This window comes from Rosa rugosa, chromosome 6 (assembly GCF_958449725.1).
Source record: "Rosa rugosa chromosome 6, drRosRugo1.1, whole genome shotgun sequence".
Classification (NCBI taxonomy): domain Eukaryota; kingdom Viridiplantae; phylum Streptophyta; class Magnoliopsida; order Rosales; family Rosaceae; genus Rosa; species Rosa rugosa.
The window spans coordinates 8,544,072-8,559,125 of NC_084825.1; the positions used below are offsets into that span (position 1 = coordinate 8,544,072).

The 15,054-nt window shown below is 37.3% G+C and overlaps 2 long non-coding RNA genes across 5 annotated transcripts; both read left to right on the forward strand.

Moving 5' to 3' along the window:
- Positions 1-451: 451 nt before the first annotated feature.
- On the forward strand, positions 452-5,756 carry LOC133718069 (uncharacterized). 4 transcript variants are annotated; one of them, XR_009850088.1, is made up of 7 exons: positions 452-961; positions 1,149-1,224; positions 3,110-3,209; positions 3,414-3,516; positions 3,861-4,173; positions 4,294-4,431; positions 5,522-5,756. It is a non-coding gene; the product is annotated as an uncharacterized LOC133718069 (long non-coding RNA). The 4 variants fall into 4 exon arrangements; XR_009850089.1 differs by having other exon boundaries at positions 3,113-3,209; XR_009850090.1 differs by having other exon boundaries at positions 3,116-3,209.
- A 4,659-nt stretch (positions 5,757-10,415) lies between these two features.
- On the forward strand, positions 10,416-12,019 carry LOC133714171 (uncharacterized). The gene is made up of 2 exons (XR_009848484.1): positions 10,416-10,864; positions 11,791-12,019. It is a non-coding gene; the product is annotated as an uncharacterized LOC133714171 (long non-coding RNA).
- Positions 12,020-15,054: the final 3,035 nt, after the last annotated feature.

The window sequence follows — 15,054 nt, forward strand, 5'->3', positions numbered from 1 at the left end:
ACTCGGGTTCGGTCTCGGCTTCCCCTAAAACTAGGACCGGACCGAACCGCGCCCAGCCCTACCTACTAGGAAAGATCTTTTAATAAAAGATATCCAATTAAAATAAACAAATCCTAAATCACCTAGGACTTCAAAAGCACGATTTTATCAGTTGGAAAATATCTTTGTAAAATAAAATCTAAAAACCAAAATATACTTTCCAAAATCGAATTTCCTAAAACGTAGGACTGACTCAGGAATTGCAACACATGTTGCAATCCTGTGCTTATGCATGAGATGCAATTACCTGAAATTCTCCGAGATCAGTTTTGATGAACTTTGTAGGCTTCTTCAGTGCTTTGTATAGGGATGCCAACACATCAAGTATAAACCTTATACCTACGATCTCCCCCTTTGGCATTCCTATACAAAACATCCTATTTTAGGCACACTCCCCCTCAACAAGCACTACTAAAAAAAACTTCAATTGCTTCGCCTTTTTACTTCGGCGACAGTTGCCGTCGCAATTGACACCCTATTGCTACGGAAAATGTTCCGTCGCGATTAAGGCTTATCATTTGCGACGGAAAATCTTTGCCGTAGTAAATTTGTAGTCAATTGCGACGCCGTTTCCTCTTGCCGTCGCAAAACTTATTTATATATGTACTTTACAAAAAAAAAAAAAAAAAAAAAAAATTACGGAAAGAAAGCCGTGGCAACACATAAACGTCACCGTATTACTCTGGCGGTAACCCAAATAATTTTCCCTCCGTTTTTTCTTTTGTTTTTTTGGCCAAATGTCCTACTAACAAAACACTCAGCCCTAATTCTTTTTCCCTCTTTTTCCCAAGGTCTCAAACATCACCGCGCTCTTTCTCACTCTCGCCCAAACATCACCCTCTTTCTGAGCTCCGGAACCTCACCGTTCCCGTCGTTCTAAACATTCTGATAACCGAATCTTCTTCTTACCATCAGCTTACAGGTGACTCTTTCATTTTCAGCTTTTGGTATAATTTCGCTCTTGGTTGTATTCATGTTCTGATTTTGGTTCTGTATGGGATGTGATTGGGAAGAAGATCTAGTCTGTTGATTGCAAATTACAGTAGCTTTAGGAGGTAGCTGGTTGGGTTGTGGATCTTGGTTTTTGATTGTGTATATATGCTTTGCAGCTCCTCGAACGGGAACCTACCGAGGTATTTGGGCAATGGCGTGCAGGCCTACTTCTCCTATCGAGTAATCATCAAGGTAGTTTTACTTGATTTCGTCATTTTATTTTGCTGTTAATTGTAGATTTTATTGGATTTAGGTTAGGGTTTATGGCTCGATTTGGTTTTGTTGATTGCTTAGTTGACAATAGATACTTGGTTGATTGTTAGCTTAGAGTTGTTTCTATATATTCTTGGGTTTTGTTCGAGTCAAATGATTGGAGCAGGACTTGCTGAAATTGAATTAATTTCCAGAATAAGTAAAACTTGAGCTGGTGTGATGGGACGGCAGTTGAGGGTAGGCATTACAAGTCTATACGAGAGTCTCAATTTGATATAATTATAATTAGATGGGTACAATTCTCATCTCGCAATTTGCCTGAGCTTATTATTAAGCTTTATGCTAGCCTAATGGGTTGAGAGGTTGTTCTATTGGTTTGATGGGATTGCGGGTGTCACAGGGCAGTCTCACTACCCCTTTAGGAACTACCAAGAGATAGGCATCCTTGACTAGTCTTATGCCTGAAGTAGTCTTATGTTGCAAACTATTTTGCACTATTCTCCAAATTTCTCTAGTTTCATTGACTAGCTTGGAATTGGTAATTGCATCGTTGGGTCACAGGCTACAAAATGGTTTGATTTTTCAACTGTGATTTTATAGTTTTGGGACAAGTGTGGCTTGCTTACTTTTGCATGAATTTGCTCATTGAACATAAAACTTACCGTATATGATATGCTTTATTATTTATAACTTGAGCTTAGTCAATATGACCCTTGCTAGTGGGATGTTTTGGTCAAATGCTACCAATTGATTGGAGCAGAGCTTTTATATTGCCTTCAGATTAGGCATTATATGGGGATTGTGTTTGGTTGTTCGAAACCTTGTTCTCGTATTCCTGTTTGTGCTTTTTCAGGGGGATGGTTCATGAGATTCCCTTTTTAGTTGATATTCATGGATCAAGCAAGCAATCTAAATGTGTTCTTGTATGTGTGCTTAGAACATGCATTATTTGTTCAGATATAGAATTGAACAACAGTTTAATGTAAAAGACCAAATATTTAGTTTGTTCAGCTTATCTCTTCAAAATCGCATACTTGATGCTAAATTGTGATTATAAGTTCAGTACTCACCAAAACTATAGGAATTGTTCAAAAGAAAGGTCTTAAAATCTAAATGTTACTCTAGGGAGTTAGTCAATACTGCATTACCTAGGTTGAACCTTTGAATTAGAATAAAAAGAAGAAAGTGATTATTGTATATAGTTATTCTATTCCTTTTCAGATACATAATTGAGATTTTTCTTTCTTAGCCTCTTATCAATCCTAATGCCTCCATCCAAAATTGTAAGCTATGTACATCAAAAAATTGCTTCAGTTCCACTAATCATTATAGTTTAGTTTGGGCCATAAATCTTTACGATGTAATGGTGTTGAATGAATTGATCTTTGTGGACAGCAATATATTATTTTTCTTTCCTGAAAAAAAAAAAAAAAAAAAAAACTTGGTAGGGGTGATAGCTTTTATGAGATGTCAGCTCTGCTCCTATAGAGAAACACTCTATACGTAGGTCAAAATCAGGGCAAGAATTGCACTTGATTTGGATCTTCCCCGTAATGTCTTTATTGCAATAATTGTAGTGATAAGCCCTTTTTCCTTCACTCTTCCCCTGGCCTGGGTCCAAAAGAGTACAGAGAATCAGAAACAAAACTTAAAGAAAACAACAAGACAACTTCTTCAGAATTCTCATCTCAGAATTCTTCAGAATCATGTATAGATTTCGTTGCATTCACAACTTCATTTATACATTCAATCAAAGATGCATTTTTGTTATTATGACATTCTGTTCATATATTTGTTATTATTCAATGGTCTTTTGTTGTACTTGACATTCAGTTCTTGTGGTTCAATGTTGATATACACGCAGCAGCAGGGTCTCTAGTTTTAAATCGGTTTCTTTTTCCATTACTAGGAATCGCTTCCCATCTCTGACTTCAAGACCTGGACTCTTTCAAGTTTCCTATTCGGTAGGTTATATCATTGTAATACTACCGTGACTCTTCTTCTTTTTATGGTTGCCTCAACAATGTCATAGATAAATTTTTACATTCTTGGATTTTAATCAATAGGTCCAGTTTAATTGTTTGGGTAGTAGCTTTTTATTCATTGTGCTTCTGTAATGACAAGCAACACTCATTTTATTTTCTGCTGCAGTTTAAAACATCCATTAGTTTAAAACATCCATTAGTTAAAAAGGCTGCTCATCTTCAAGTCAGCAGTGAAGAATTTGGAATTAATTTTGGCAATCCAAAGCCAAGAGCTTGATATTACCAGGTTAGTACTTCATCCCCATTTTTATATTTCTTCTGTTTTCATTTATTATGGAAGAAGTACTAAGTTTATCTGTGGCAATGTAATATGGCTATGCTATTTTTTTTTATTGATGTACATTAGTCTTTTAGAGTTGACACTTGTTTATCTTAAATAAAAAGACATTATTTAATTTACGTAAAATATAACTTGCACAAGACATGCATACATATTCTGATGTAGCTTAATGAAACCAAGACAAACTTCTAAATAATGGAAAAATTCATTAACACAAATATGTATAATAAATAAACCTTTAGCCTTTGACATACATAAACTTGACTCAATGTTTTGTTTGATTGATCTAGAAAACTTGCATCTCACTATGGATAAGAGTTGGATAAACTTAGGCAACAGATGGTCAAAGAGGGTAGTGTTAAAGATCGAATTTTCCACTCTTTGATGGGAGATGATGGTCATGGGTATTGTCGTACTTTTGGAGCTGGTGTGCCTCGTAATCTAGTATATCCAAAGGAATCAAATATATCTCAAAGCACAGATGATCTCGTACAAAAAATCACTGAACAAGTGCGTCAAGAGTTTCAACTGCAGCTTCAGCAACTACATGCTCGAATTGATTTTCTGCAGAATAAGGACAGTAGCACATAGTCTCCTAAACAGGTTGAGTACAAACTTAATATGCAGATATATGGTTTATAAATTAGACTTTTGTCAATTGTATTACTACTTGCACTAACTTAAAATTATTATGTGTATATATATGTATTATATATTTCTTAGGTTGCTGATGCAACTAGCAGGCATGAAATTTTGAGGGAGTCTATAGGAGATGAAATAACTCCGAATGCAAATAGTGACCAGCCATTGTTGGAGCAGAATTCTCCAGTAACATCCCCTTCACAAAATGGATCTGAAAGGGTAATTCTCTTATAAATTTAGGCAATTCCAACAATTTTCTTATATTAATTGTTTATATTGCTCTTACATATTGTATTTCTAGTTGGTGCTTGACATTATCATAAACATGAGTTATAATTGGCTTGCTTGCAAATGGTTGTTGTTTCAGGCTAGTTATTGAGGTCTATACTTATGATTTTTTATGTCCTTTCACTTGGAAATTGGTTCTGTTTATGTTGCAAATGTTTGATTATGTATTTGTTTGTGACTTTGAGCTCTGTAGCTTGTTGTGGTTTTTCACCGAAGGATATTGATGAACTTGTTTTTGCTGTATGGTTGTTGAGTATGATTAGATCTGTGATTTTTTTTTTTTTAAAGATTGTTAGTTCGTTCAAGTTGATTTACTACTGGGTCAGCTTGATTTTGCCTTTTTGAAATTTACAGTTTGAGTAAAGAAAAAGTATTTTCAGATGAGGCTAGGAAAGTTATAAAGCCATATGTGGATGATGTAGGAAGATATGTTCTGAGCTGTGTTTTTGAAACTGTTTTGTGGTTTGGTTTTCAAAATTTAGATGGACTTTTTGGATTGTGCTTCATTATCTGGTTTGTGGATTTGATTAGTTCCATGTGACTATTTCCGTTGAAGCCATATTAATAGGTGTTGCTTTGTTGATATATTTATCTCAAATGGTTTTGTTGTCTATTTGGGTAATGATGAAGCAGCTATATTTTCTGTGATTCCAGCTACCGTGTAACTAACCTCAGCCATATTAATAGGTGTTGCTTTTCTTTTCCATTCATGAAAGGCTTTTCATTGTTTTGGTTATGATAGATTATTGTTTTTTTTTTTTTTTTGAAAGGATGATAGATTATTGTTAACAGCCCCTAGTTGTGTTATACTACTTGCTAAAGATGATATTGAGTTGAGATGATCTTTGAATATATGAGGGTTAGTTGTTTTGACTATCTGACTATTGATTGAGGTTCATTAATGTCTTAATGTTTTTTGTTTTGTTTGTACAGAAACCATCATGAAAGAGTGTGCAATTTGTTGTCTATCTTGCCTATTGGACATTAAGCTAACATTGGTTTTTATATGTTGATATTACAGGTTCTCATGGCAAAAAGAGCAAAGCAAATGAAAGCAAGTGCAAAGCTCACAAAATGACAAAGTAAAATGATGCACTTGTGATTGTTGTTTTATTTTAAGAGTGCTTATTATAATGTTCAATACTTACAAATGACATTATTTTCACTTTAGTATTTGTATTTGAATATGGTACAATGAGTCAATGGATATGTTTAAGTATATTATTCATGAATTAATGTTATTTTGATTTAATAGATCCAAATATTTAATATCTTAACTATTATTATTATTATTCATTTGTTTAATTTTGTGGAAATGGGCTAAATAATAATAAATAAATAAAATTGGCATTTGCGATGGCGATTTCAGCGTCGCAATTGGTATGAAAATATATAATTTCATCTATTTATTAAAAAAAATTAATAAAAAAATATAAATATATTTGCGACGGCAAACTAACCGTAGCAACAAATTTGGCGGTAAGGTTTTGGCGGTTATTTTGAAAATGTATGCATTGTGACGGCATCATAGCCGTCGCAAATACCTCCACATGGACTACCCTGTTGAAGACTTTGCGACGGAAGCTTGTGTAGCAAATCGCCGTCATAAAATAATAACTGAAGCGACGGCAACAGTTTTCCGTCGCAAATACTTTTTGCAACGGAAATTTACCGTTGCAAATGGATCTTGTGACGCCACCTATTGCAACGCTAACATTTCCGTCGCAAATGCTCAATTTGCCGTCGCGAAAAGTATTTGCTACGGCAAAATGCTTATTTGCCGTCGCAAACTGCCGTCGCAATTGAAGTTTTTTTTAGTAGTGAAGTACTTGAAGATCATCACATTCCATCAGCAATATGCCTTTCCTGAAACACTTATCAACACACCTTGTAGAAAGCAATTAAAGATAAGGCATAGGAGTGTCAACACAATTTCAAGATCAATATCAAAATATTTAAACAAACAAAATACAAGTTGATCAAATCCACCAATATCTCCCCCTTTGTCTCGGATTAATGACAAAGGCAACTTATGTAGTGGAAGCTATGTAGAATCAATCAGTTGGATATAGTCCAAGTATCAATACTCACCCTAAGTGTAATCTTGTTAAGAAAGATGCAAGAAAGCAATGCAAACACACAATCAGTGGGTTTGTATCCTTGTACAAATGACAGAGACAAAAGCATAGCTTTTAGACAAGAGTGTTAGCACCAATCCTCAAACATGAAAGTAATAAGTGAAGGTCACATGAGTGAAGAGTTTTTGACAACAACAAAATAAGCAAGAAGATGATCGAGTATTCTGTACCTTTGTTGTGTAAATGAACATAGCTTAAAGTGGGGTTTGTAAGAATATCAGAATCAGAGAAAGTAGAACACACATAAGAAGTGAAAAAGATAATCACAATTAACTCAAATCTCCTCTTATGTCACTGTGTGGGCATACTATTTTTTCATTTTGCCTTTCACACACTATGAAGCTTTTTCACACATTTTTTTTTTTCAAGAAAACTAAGACTCATGTAACAAGTTTTATGCCAGCAACTCCCAAGTCAGTTGACTTTAAGGTACTAGATGTAACAAGGACATCCCAAAGGACATATCAACTCGAGTCAATAGTTTCACAATCCACCAGGGTGACCAAACCATTCCCTTTTCTTCCCAAACCTCATATCGTTCACCACGACCAAGGCCTGTTTACTTTGGGAATAGTCTGGACTTGCTCCAAATATTTGTACCTTTTTAGTATTCACTCACTTAGTATGTGTGAACAAAAATCAAATCAACCAAGAGGATACGTACCACCACAAAGGAGTACGTGTGCGTGTGAGAATACAAAGTGATAAAGAATATGTTGTTCATGCTCAAGATTACAAAGTGATGCAAGAACCCATTCAAAACATGTTATTCGACTCATCAAAATCATATTTAAGGAAAGTATCAGAACACTTGTCAATCTAAGTTCAATTCGATTGCTGTCAGACACGTAGGGATACAAACCACACATGCAATCCTGATTTTCTAGAAAACTGAAAACAAAATGCAGAAATAAAAAGCGTAATGCACTTATACTAATATGATATCATACACTATCAATTCATGCAAAATGGATCAAGCGAAGTGAGAGTATCAATACTTAGAGCATCCACCAATGGTGCTTCTAAGTGATTCAAATCGAGCTGTGTTTAAGGGCTTAGTAAATGAATCAACCAATTTATGTTCAGTAGGAACAAAAGCAAGCTCAAGCATATGATCAAGATTATCCATATGAGCAGAGAAACAATTATTAGAACATTTTTTAATCCAGATTTGCTTCTGCTTCAAATTATCCATATCAACTTCAGATGCTCTTTCAGCTCAGCTTGCAGTGATGTAGTTGGGCTAATTTTTGATGCTTTCCTCTGATTTTGGGTGACCCTGCGAAGTATATTACACCTAGGATGTAAGTGTCCCAATTTTCCTCAAAAATGACAAGTGGGAGTAAAATTTTTAGAGTTATGAACATACCTGGGCTGACGCGCAGAGGTGTGACTGTCATAACTTACCTAAGCAACTTTTTGATGGGTTTTAAGGGCCAATTTAGGTTCTGATCTTTTGGGCAACTTGAGACCAGAATCATTGTCATTTGAAGCTTGTGACTGTCCCAACGAATTTTCACATTCAACACCTATTACAAAGGTCAAGGGCTTGCAAGACTCACCTTCATACCCTAAACCTTCTTTGTTGCAATGAGCTTTACCAAATCCAATCATCTTAGAGACCTTTCCAGACCCTATAGAAAATTTGTTGAAGCTTTCCTTGACTTTCAATAGCTCATCCTGCAATTTCTCATTTTCAAGGGTTAGTGAAACATTTAGAGTGGACTAAGCCTTGACTTCAACCTGCAAAATTTTGATTTTGTTAATAAGCTCATCATGCTCCTTGTCCCAATCTTGAGATTTGACCTCACCCTGCAAAACTTTAATCTTATCAACAAGATCAGTACGTTCTTCTTCCCATTCTTTTAAAGAAGTATCAAATTTTTGCTCAATTTTCATCTTTTCCACTCTTAAAGATTCAACTTCTTCTTCAAGTTTGTTATTTTTTCGAAGAACAATTTTTGAAGCATTATACAATTGCTTACACTTTTCATTTGTTTCTTCATCAAGAGTATCATCTTCCAAGTCAGAATCATCAGAAAAATCAATATTAAGAGAGGAAATAAGAGCAAGATTTACCTCTTCATTCTTAGATTGAGAGCCTTCATCACTGTCACTCCAAGTTGACTTAAGAGCCCTGTTATTTCGTGAGCTATATTTTCTGTTTCCACAATCAGGAGAGATATGACCAACACCACCACATTCATAACATTTAGGTTTTTCAACAATGCTTTTCTTTTGATCAGATGAACTTTTTGAAGTACTACCAGAAGAATTTTTATTTTTAAGAAATTGTTTAAACTCTTTGGTTAGTAAGGCAAAATCCACAGAACCATTATCATCCACATCTTTCAATTTAACAGAAGAAAAAGCAACATTTTTTACCTTTTTCTTGGGCTTGATCCTCATGTCAAAGGTTTTGAGATTACCTATCAGTTCATCAAGAGAATAGGTGTCCAGGTCTTGAGCCTCTTCTATGGCTGTCTGTTTGGATTGAAACTTTGATGAAAGAGATCTAAGGATTTTCTTGACAATTCGATTGTAATAACCTCGTTAGAGGAATTGTACGAAACTCGTCGGAGGAATAATACGAACCTCGATAGAGGAATAATACCATCTCGTGAAAGAATCAAAGACAAACATTTCACCCTTCCTTTAGTTTTCTCACCCCTCCCTTTAGCTGTAACGGTCCTCCTCTTGTCGGAGAGCCATCATTCTGTTTCTTTTTTTCATTTCTCTATCGACCTCTCTCTCACTCTCTCTCGTCCGAAAGCATCCAAGAACAGAGCAAACTTCTCCAAGCTCGTTCTCGCTCCATAGGCCATCGATCGACCCTAGACCACGTCCCACGCCTTCACTTCTTCCTTGCGCAGCTGCCGGTGGTAGCCTTTCGCCGGCTCTTGAACCGTACACGACGGTGGAACACGAGGCCGGTTTGAGCTCATTTTGGTTCCAAGCTTGATATCTCAAGCTACCGGCCATCAATCCTCACCAAACTTCATCCACGAGCTCGCCTCAACTTCCTGAAGCTCCCAGAAGTAACCTTGCACGTCGGCATGGCTTGTGGTGGCGACTGGAAGCTCAACCCGACCTAGATCGAAACTGGACTGTGGAGCTCGATATCTCGAGTTGTAGAGCTTTGTTTTGAGTGATTCTTGATCCAGTGAGTTCTCCTTGAGTTTCTTAACAACTCTTCAGAAGGGATCGAAGCGAGAAATTGAAGTTTTTACGTCGGAATTCAAGCTCGCCGGATTCTGGAAATTTTCCGGCCACCGACGCTTTCGATCAAGATATCTCGAGCTGTAGAGCTTCGTTTTGAGTGATTCTTGAACCAGTGCGTTCTTCTTTAAGTTCTGAACAAGTCTCCTGAAGGAATCGAAGCGAAAGGAGGACATTTTTACGTTGATCGGAGCTTCGACGGTTTCTGCAAATTCTCACCGGTTTCTGGAAAAATTCCGGCCACCTCGACTGTTTTAGGTAATTTCAACCACTTCCGGTCATTTTCAGCTTACATGGTAGTTATGAAAGTTGTTAAGCATGATGAGAGGAAGAAGAGCAGCCCGGCCCCGACACCATTGGCGGTGGTCGGCGGCGGCTCTGCCACTAACTCCGGCGGCCCTTTCCGGCCACCTCCGGGGATCAAAAATATGGTTTCTGTGCATTTTCAGATTCTATATTTCAATACGATCATTTTGATATATTATACGCAATTTTTGGATATTGTATGATTAAGTTATGAATTTTTAAGTTTAGATCGATTTCGATCGTTAGATTTGTGATCTGTGAAGTTAGGACCGTCAGATGGACTTGTAGTTTTGATATGATGATCTTATGACTGTCCCAGTGGCTTTGTGTGGTCATGGGCGAAGATCCGACCGTTGGATCTTCGTATAAATGCAAAACAGTGATTAGGGAGGCGATTCGTGAGAATCCGTCCGTCGGATTTTCGTATAAATTTGTGAAGATGTTAGTAAGGACGATTCAGGAAGATCCGACCGTTGGATCTTCGTGATGATTTTTGGAGGGTGATCCTAAAGGCGATCCGTGAGGATCCGACCGTTGGATCATCATTTAATTTCGATCCGACCGTTGGATTGTTGTTTGAGTATGTTTTTGAGTTGTTGGCTAAGTTAAGGTCATGTTTGACTAGGTGATTGACGGTCTTCCTTGGGTGAGCGGTTTCGGTGTGTATTGTGTTGAATTGAAGACGCAGCGGGAATATCGAGGTGAGTAAATCGCACATGGTTCATTCACGAACCGAAATTCGGTGATTTTATTTAATTGAGAAATTGTGGAAATTGTTTTATGAAAATAAATATTTGTTTTAAATTATATGGACTTGATCGACTACGGTCCATAGTAAGTAAAATGTATTTAACTATAAAAAAATGAATTTCTAGATTTTATTGCATGTGAACTATAGTTGGTATTAGTGGTCACTCTTGTGTGGGTGACTACGTATATATATATTTACGTGGAATATATATTGGATGGTGTAATTTACTGAGTTATATTTTGAGCATTACCCTTTGGAATATGTGATTTATCTTAGATGTTGTGTTGTCTATGATAATGGGTAATTGAGTAAAGTGCGATAGTTGAGTCGTTGAGATGAATTAAATGAGGAGTCGAGTGAATTGAGAAAAGCAGTCATTCGTAAGGTGAACCTTGGCCCAGGTGACACTTTACGATACAGTTAGAGCTCTAGTCTGTCTGCCGTCATACTGCTTGGGGGATAAACGAGTTATCATATGCCCTTGGGTATGACATGACATACTGAATGGGGTGATTAATATAATTAATCATAAGCCTGTAAGTATGATATACTGAATGGGGTGATTAATATAATTAATCATAAGCCTGTAAGTATAATATACTGCATAGGATGATTTATATAAATAAATCATAAGCCTGTGAGTATATATTGAGTAAGAAGTTGTTTATTATTGAGTAGTTATGATGAGATGTGAGTTGATTGATGCTTGAAGTGATGTTGTACACTTCAATTCTTATGCAAAACAAAATTAAAATGTGCTTGAGTTGATTGTGTTACTTTAAATCGTGCAATCCTTTCATTTACTCATACGAGCTTTGCAAAAAGCTTACCGGGTTTGTATTGTTGCAATCCCGGTACACTATTCAAACGGTGTAGCGGGTAATCCTGCAGGTCAGGAGAATCAGGGCGGTGATCGAGCGGGTTAGAGTATTTGTTATAGTTTTACAGCATTTGTAATAGTGAGGTGAGTTAAGCTCATTGAGCCTTACAATTTGATTTGGTGAGAGTGTGTTGTAATAATTAACTTGAGGATTTGATTTATTGTAATATTGAGAGGTGTGAAGTGTGGTTGTTTGTGAGAAAAAAATTCAGGACGTTTATTCTATTAAGTTGTATAATTCATGTTTCGGATTTGAATTGATTATTCAAAATTCGGGACGTGACAGTTTGGTATCAGAGCGTAAGGTACATATTTGGTGATAATCAATACTTCCCGAGTGATGGCCCGTCTGCAGCGGATCCCCATCATATACTCTTCGGTATTGGTATAATCATTGGGTATGTCTTAGTATGGGGTCTAGACAGCGTGTATGTCCGTAGGACGGTAGAGTTGCCTTCTAAGTTCGTATTAGAATAAGTTTAGTTTCCGCGAGTTGTGATCTTCGAGGAATGGAAACCTCCGGATTTAACTCTGATGAGTCAGTGAGGATTGTTTATGGAAATGAGTTTCCTTTTGTATGTAGAAGTGTTTGGTTGAAGGCATGGTGTGGACCTATGCTCGTATCTGATGTGGATACGAGTATTAATTGATAGTAATTTTGCCTTCTTAAGTTGGACATACAGATGCATCTGAATAGATTCTAGACTCATGTGGAGTTGTGAGTAGTGTTGCGGTTAGGGAAGAAATTATTCTGGTTAATTCTTCCATGTGCTTGTAAGTTGTTGAGCAGAGTTTGAGGTGCGAGAACGGAGTTTGATCTCGTGTTTGAGTGATTGAGACGAACGACTATATATTTGAGTTCTCTCCGAGTACCTAAAATCTTAAGGGCTATTTGAAGTGGGACTAGTGGTAGTTTTAGTATTTCTAAATTTAAATCGAGATCCGAGGAACATGTTTTGTATACGTTGTTGATGTTGCGAGCATCATTTTGATTGATATTTTGCGTTTCACAAAGACAACTGGATTGGAAATTCTCCGTTTGGACACCTTGGTCTGTTGACCTGACTATGACTTGTGGACATAGTTTTATTTAAGTGAAGGAAATTGATTTTGTGAACTAGTTTTCTTAAGTTTTGGATCGTAGTATGGAGTTGGACTGAAGTGAATTTGAGGTTGTTTGTGTTTTAAGTTTAAGTAGGCGGGACACTTAAAGTTTTGAAATGGAGTTTGATCTTGGTCGGTAAATAATGGGGAGATTTAGAGTCAACTCTCTGTAAATGTTATTAGATGAGGGTGTGTTTCTGTGGTGATGGATTTTAGGAGAAATGGTTAAGTGCAATTTTGGGTATTGATTGTAGTGACATTGTTGGGTATCCATAGTGGTTCAAGTGAATTACTATGCGATATGGAGTTTGATTCGGTTTCTAAATCGTAAATTCATAGGGTATGAATTGTGGTAAGTTTAATGGAGCAATTAATAGAGGAAATGGTTGAGATTTTATAAGATTTGTAAGAGTAACTCTAAAGACGTGGGTTTTTCCTAGCTAACTCAGGATGTGTTTAGCTTTATAAATCCCTAATCCTATCGATGAAATTGTTTGTGTTTGGTTTGACTCAGAGGATACTAGCTAGACCTCGATGCGACTTATTTGATTGTTGGATTCTTTTTGAGTGATTGTTTTTATTGCATCATTATGAAAGAAGTGTGCAGTAGAGTTGTTTATGGTTTTGAAAATAGTATTGGGTGACCAAGGTTCGATCCTTGGTGTTGTTGTTGGTTAAACAAAAAGAAAAGAAAACATGCACACCATCTTATTGATTTTATATTACAAAAAAAAAAAAAAAAAAAAAAAAAAAAAAAAAAAACGAGGACTATGCTATACTAAGCCTAGTCAGCAGCTCCGGATGGATTTAGGCTGAGCTCAAGAGAAACGTTTGAGCCACTGTGGTAACCGCCTGAGCCACCAGAATAGTAACCAAAAGCGCTACCTTCCTCGGAAGTAGCCTTCAGGTTACCAAAGACGTCCTCGCCGTGCACAGGGAACAGAGGAAGAGTTTGAACCTCCTGGTGATCTCCTCCTCGTTGTTGCAGGGATGTTTGTCCTCCTGTTGTGCCAAAAGAGTTGTACTGGTATTAGTGTTGAAGTGTGAGGAAGAATACGAAACAAAATTTAAGTAAATAAATCCTTCATTACCAGTAGAATAGGTGGAACCAAAGTTGAGATCAATGGATCTACCATCATCAGTAGAACTAGTGGACCCAAAATTGATGTCAATGGATCCACCAGCTGGCCCAAAATTGATGTCGATGGATCCACCAGCACCAGTAGAACCAGTGGACCCAAAATTGAGATCAATGGATCCACCAGTACCAAGAGAACTAGTTTCCATGGGCACTGGAGCAGCCTGATTACACCTATTCATCTGCTTCTCTCGAGCCCTGACGTTCTGGAACCAAAAGTAAATGTTCTTACCCTCAACATGTCCATACTGGTTCAGCTGGAGGCAGATCTCGTGAATGTGCTCTGAAGTTGGGCACTTAAATCCCTTGACGTAGTAAAGATCCTTGAGGATTCTTATTTGTTCTGGAGTAGGAATCCACCTGGTACGGCTTCGCCAGAAATCCATGTTGGCACTACTTCCAGCTGCTTGGGTGTTTCCTCCCTCCTCTGTTGGTTGCTGTTGTTGTGGTTCCATTTGTTGCGGGGTTTGGAGCTCCATTAGTTGCAGAGTTCGTGGCTCTTGGGTCATGGAGTGAGAGGATGTGAAAATCGAGGAATACATGGTTTAGTGTTTGAGGGAGATTTTGTTAGAAGGATTGGAGTTGTTGAACTGGTGATTGGAGATCTGAGATTCTCAGAGGAAAGATGAGATCGAATCTTCAAATGGAAGAAAAGATCTGAGAAAGAAGGATTGAAGATTTGGAGGAAAAGATTGAAGATCTGAGAGTGAAAAACTGGGGATTTGAGAAGAGAAAGGCTGAAGAGTTGAGAGAGAAAGGCTTGAGCTCGGAAGAAAATTTCTTTTCCTTTGGAGTGAACAGTCGCGTCTCCAGAATGCACCTATTTATAGAACAAGGTGAGCAGATCTCCACCGTTGGATGAACGATCTCAGAATTTGAATCCACGCGTTGGATTAAAGTCGCCCCGAAACCCGGAAAAGCTGTTGGCGCGTGGAGAGCGTGTAAGGGGACCGAGGGAATCTCGAGGCGCTGTGGCAGACAGCTGTAGCCGAAAGCAGATTTGACTGCCGTAAATCAC